The sequence below is a fragment of the Lithobates pipiens genome, unplaced genomic scaffold (assembly GCF_037356315.1).
Source record: "Lithobates pipiens isolate NorthernLeopardFrog02 unplaced genomic scaffold, aLitPip1_a1.2 Scaffold_16, whole genome shotgun sequence".
NCBI classification, from domain to species: domain Eukaryota; kingdom Metazoa; phylum Chordata; class Amphibia; order Anura; family Ranidae; genus Lithobates; species Lithobates pipiens.
In genome coordinates, this window is record NW_027507748.1 from 35,912,245 (window position 1) to 35,917,806 (window position 5,562).

The 5,562-nt window shown below is 46.1% G+C and overlaps 2 non-coding genes across 2 annotated transcripts; one reads left to right on the forward strand and one right to left on the reverse strand.

The window, feature by feature from the left end:
* Window positions 1–4,081: 4,081 nt before the first annotated feature.
* Window positions 4,082–4,153, forward strand: TRNAP-AGG (transfer RNA proline (anticodon AGG)). Its single transcript has one exon. It is a non-coding gene; the product is annotated as a tRNA-Pro (tRNA).
* Window positions 4,154–4,406: 253 nt separating this feature from the next.
* Window positions 4,407–4,478, reverse strand: TRNAP-CGG (transfer RNA proline (anticodon CGG)). The gene has a single exon. It is a non-coding gene; the product is annotated as a tRNA-Pro (tRNA).
* Window positions 4,479–5,562: the final 1,084 nt, after the last annotated feature.

Below are 5,562 nucleotides of genomic sequence, written 5' to 3' on the forward strand. Positions count from 1 at the left end.
ATACCCCTGATGTCTCATTTAAGAGAAATCTTAATAGCAATAAAGCTTTGTGAAAAAGCTTGCAGCGGTACACCCAATAAAAGAGAAGGGGCTCCAATAGTGTAAAACCTCTTACAAATGGTTTATTAAAACTGAATATTGTACATACATGTTACCAAAATAATACAAGCAGATAGATAGCATAATAGAAGAGCGATCAGTAAAAGTTCGGATAGCACGATGACAGGTCTGTGTATCTCCGCCCGACCGGTTTCCGGGCATGATTGAGCAACAAACCACTGCTACTTTATTCCCCAGGGTCTCTGCTGTCAGAAAATGGTTTGGGTGTTTTAATTAATCTTTAGGACTAATATATATATATATATATTTTTTTTTTTTTTTCTTAATACTGAAAAAATCTCTGGCAGTGAAAAAGGTTAATGCCACTTCTCTCTATTGTGAAAAGTCAAAAGTCCAGTGATATCTCAATCAAAAGTGGAGTCTGGAGGGAATAGCCATCTGCCAGCTTGTTGTTCCTTGGGAAATCCAACAGAGAAAATTAGCATTATAATTCCCGGCTTTGTTCCACGCGCGCCTGGGAGTTTTGGATATTCCTTTCCCCTTGGGCTGTTCCAGGTCCCTTGATTTGTCTCTTCCATAATAGAAAACAAATTAAACATGCAGCAAGAACACCAGAACTCAATGCAGGAATGGTGGGAACTTATAATGGTGATAAAAATCTACAGACACTGGAACTGAACACAGGGATGGTGGGAGCCCTTCCTATGGGCACAGCAGATGTACAGACCTGGGAATTCAGCACAAGGATGGTGGGAACCCCTCCAGTCCCATAAACTTGGTGCAGGGATGGTGGGAGTCCCTCATAATGGGCAGAGCAGGTGTACAGACCCAGGGCTGGTGAGAACTCCTATAATGGGTATAGCAAGTGTGTGGAGGTGGGAACTAATCACAGGGATGGTGGGAACCCCTCATAATGGACACAGCAGATGTACAGACCCGGGAACTCAGCACAGGGATGGAGGGAGACCCTCATTATGGTACAGTAGGTGTACAGACCCCAGAACTCAGTTGGTGGGAACTCCTCGTAATGGGAACATCAGATGTACAGACCAGGAGAACTCAGCACAGGGATTGTGAGAACCCCTCATAATTGGCACAGCAGGTGTAGAGACTTGGGAACACAGTGCAAAAATGGTGAGAACCCCTCATATGAGCACAGTGGGCCTTCAGACCCAGAAACTTGAGGCAGGGATGGTCAGAGTCCCTCATAATAGGCACAACAGGTATGCAAATCCGGTATCTTAGCTCAGGGATGGTGGAAGCCCCTCATAATGGGCACAGCAAGTGTACAGACCAAGGACCTCAGCGCAGGGATGATGGAAACCCTTCATAATGGATAAAGCAGGTGTACAGACCTGAGAACTTAGCACAGGGATGGTGAAAACCCCTCGCAATGGACAGCAGGTGTACAGACCCGGGAATTCAGTGCAGGAGGGGTGGGGAACCCCTCATAATGGGAACATCAGGTGTACAGACCTAGGAACTCCACATAGGAATGTTGGGAACCCCTCATAATGGACATAGCTGGTGTACAGACCTGGGAACTCCACATAGGAATGGTGGGAACCCCTCATAATGGACATAGCTGGTGTACAGACCTGGGAACTCCTCATAGGAATGGTGGGAACCCCTCATAATGGACATAGCTGGTGTACAGACCTGGGAACTCTGCATAGGAATGGTGGGAACCCCTCATAATGGACATAGCTGGTGTACAGACCTGGGAACTCCACATAGTAATGGGGGAAAACCCTCATAATGGACATAGCTGTGTACAGACCAGGGCAACTCAGCACAGGGATGGTGGGAAACCCCTCATAATAGGCACTGGAGGTGTACAGACCCGGGAAACTCAGCACAGGGATAGTGGGGGTGCTTTTTAGGGAGCACATCAGGTATACAGACCTGGAAGCGCAGTGCAGGGATGGTGGGAACCCCTCATAATGGGAACATCAGGTGTACAAACCAGGAGAACTTAGCAGAGGGATGGTGGAAAACCCCTTATAATGGACATAGCAGGTGTACAAACCTGGGAACTCAGCACAGGGATGGTGGGAACCCCTCATAATGGGCACAGCGGGTGTTCTGACCTGGGATCTCAGCGCAGGGATGGTGGGAGACCACCATAATGAGCACAGCAGGTGTGCAGACCTATTAACTCACCAACAGTGAGTCCCCAGGAGACAGAAGAATTTCTCAGGTGTGTAACTCTCCAGCAGCTAAGAAATCTGACTTTTGGGTGGAAGGCCCTTTTGGATCATTGGTTTTGGCAAGAGCCTCCCTATGATGAGCCCTCAGCACAGATCCTTTTATGCGTCTCGTTCTGTGCTTCTGGTTCACCATAAATGCCGTATCTTGTCTGGAGGACAATGGGGTGGAGGACGAGCTGCACAAATAAAAGAGCCAGCGACAGCTGCGTGTATCGGGTACAGCTGGATGCCCACACTGGGGGCTTTGTGTCCTCTCCGCCCTCCCCGTGTTGAAGGTCTGAGGCTGTACAATGTTCAAAAACCGACAGATGCCAAAATTACAGCCTCGTCTTTGAACACTAAAGTCTTTCATTTTCGGCCTAATCTGGGGCGAGCAAAAAGGGGGGGGGGCAGTGTCACGAGGCGGACAAACGCAAACAGCTGCCGTTTCCGTGAAGACTTCAAAAATTTTCCATGGCGGTAGTCAAAGGGCAACTTTTTTTCCAGACGTTATAAAATAGTTAAAATATTTGGGGCAACTGGGTCATTCTAAAGGCTGGCCAAGGGGGAATTCCTGCATGACCAAAGTGGGCCCTGGCCTAAGTCATCACTGCCCGCCAGAAAAAGTAAGGAGCTGACCGCTCCCGGCAAATATGACCTACTGACCACAGCCAGTTCTTGTGTAGGTGGGCGGTCAGGGGTAGGTAAATCCGTGGCTCAACCGCTTACTTTTACTGACCCCTCAACATCTATGTGGATGAGCCCTTAGGCTAGGTACCACCTGCCCCACCCTATCAGATTGTAAGCTCTTCTGAGCAAGGCCCTCTTAATCCTCTTGTATTTTATTGTATTATAACTGTATTGTCTCCTTTTTTTATTGTAAAGCACTGTGTAAACTGTTGGCGCTTTATAAATCCTGTATAATAATAATAATGATAATATATGTGCAGGTCAGGGATCTGAGTATATTCACACGTGTTCCTGACCTGCAGGCAAAATGCGCTGCTCTTTAGCAGTTGGGGGGGGGGGGGGGGGGAGGGGGGCGTGTTTTTAAAAAAAGGGTCAGGAACTTCTTCCCCCCCCCCCCCCCCCCCCCCCCCCCCCGTGTTTCTCGCGAGTACAGCAACCCATTCACATGAATAGGCTGCTGGCGTAGAAAAATAGCAGACGAGTGTAATTTACTGATTGCAGCAACAACAAAAATGATTTGTAATCTACTGATTGCAGCAAAAATAAAAAAAAAAAGAGAAAAAAATCTACTGAAATCTACTGATTGCAGCAAAAAATAAAAAATAAAGAGAAAGAAAACAGGCAAAAATAAATATAATTGATCACAGAAAAAATAAATAATAAAAAAAAAAACCAAAAAACCCCTGTGATTTAATCACAGCAACAAAAAAAAAAAAGTGATCTATGCATCACAGCCAACAAATATGATCTTCTGATCACAAAGAAAAAAAGAAAACCAAAGTGGGAAAAAAATGTGCTCTACTGATTGCAGCAAAAAAAAAAAAAAGTGATCCACTGGTCATAGCCGAAATAAAATAATAATAATGGGATCAAAGCAAAATAAATAAATGAAGTGATTTAACTTAATAATAATAATAATAGTAGTATACTATACAAAATACATTTTGTGATCTACTGATTGCAGCAAAAAAAAAAAGAGAAAGAAATCAGGCAAAAATAAATATAATTGATCACAGAAAAAATAAATAAATGAAGTGATCTAACTTAATAATAATAATAATAGTATTATACTATACAAAATAATTTTCTCTTTGGAATATCCCTATTCTTCCAACCAGGTGCCCAGTTCCCATACAGTCAATGGCTCGTTGGTCTAGGGGTATGATTCTCGCTTAGGGTGCGAGAGGTCCCGGGTTCAAATCCCGGACGAGCCCTATTTTTGCCACATTTGTTGATTAAAACATAAAATCTAAAACAATTCTCAGCTCCTTTGATACTTCCCGAACCCAACAACAAATCACCAGTCATCAGTCACCACATAAACCTGAGCATTCAGAAACACAGCAGCTTAAATGATCGATAAAACGAATTGCACCATCTGGGAGTGAATATACAGCCGATCCCCTCCTCCTCTCTATTATAATATATCAGAATGGTGCATAGCACAAGTAAAATAACATAAAAACAGGGCTCGTCCGGGATTTGAACCCGGGACCTCTCGCACCCGAAGCGAGAATCATACCCCTAGACCAACGAGCCACTTGCTATGTCTGAAAGTCAGCCTTGGCACTTTAACTCGTCCTGTCCCGAGTCGCTTCAGTTCCTGCTCGCGCCGCCATCTTGCTACTCCCCGCTTAATTTTTCGGCGCTCCACACGCCCCCTGGGAGTCACAACTTCGGACCTGTCCGCTCTCTGGTTCGGCCTTTGTGAGAGGCGGAGGGTCCTGACCAAGGAGTGGAAGCTCGCTGGGGGTTTGTTACAGCGCGGAGTCCGCGGGTGTGTGTTTGCCCTGGCACAAGGGAAGGGTGTAGCAAGATGGCGGCTTGCACAATGGATGCGGCTGTACAGAGAGGAGGAATCATGGAGGGTGTGTGCGGGGAGGCCGGCCATTATGACGTCATAGCCCTGCTCAGATCTATGAAACTGATAACATAGAGAGTATTAGAGAGCCCTGTACTGGGTCCTGTGCTGTCTAGAGCTCATAGAGTTATTATAATGGAGACACAATTCCTCCCTCATAGGCAGGATGTGAGCATTGTCCCTCCAAATATTTCATTAATGTCACAAAACTAATATGAAAGTTTAAAGCAGCCTGTCTCACCCTTTATTCCAGAGTTATACAAACTGTGGCCCGGGGGCCGAACATGGCCCCTCGCTTGCCTTCATCCGGCCCGTGCGGCACTATTCCTTCCACTGACACCAATGATGGGACACTATTCCTTCCACTGACACCAATGATGGGACACTATTCCTTCCACTGATACCAATGATGGGACACTATTCCTCCCACTGACACCAATGATGGGACACTATTCCAGAGGGTCCAGTGTCAGTTTCCGCAATTTTTTGGGCCATCTACCATGGGAAACCCCTAGATGGAGGAGAGGTCAAGAAGGTAACGGTAAGTCCAACAAAACCAGCAGCTCCTTCGGGGGTCAGTGCTACATGTGGGGGCTCGTTATCCGGGATTTACCGTTGCTCCTTGCAAAGAAAGTGAATTGTCCACCACGTGGTACTTACATGGTAGAGGGTTATAATTTTTGGACTGCGCCATTTCTGCAGGGAGTGATTGACATTCACTGTTGGTGTGGAAACTGTGGGCGGAGTTGGAAAAGCCAGCGA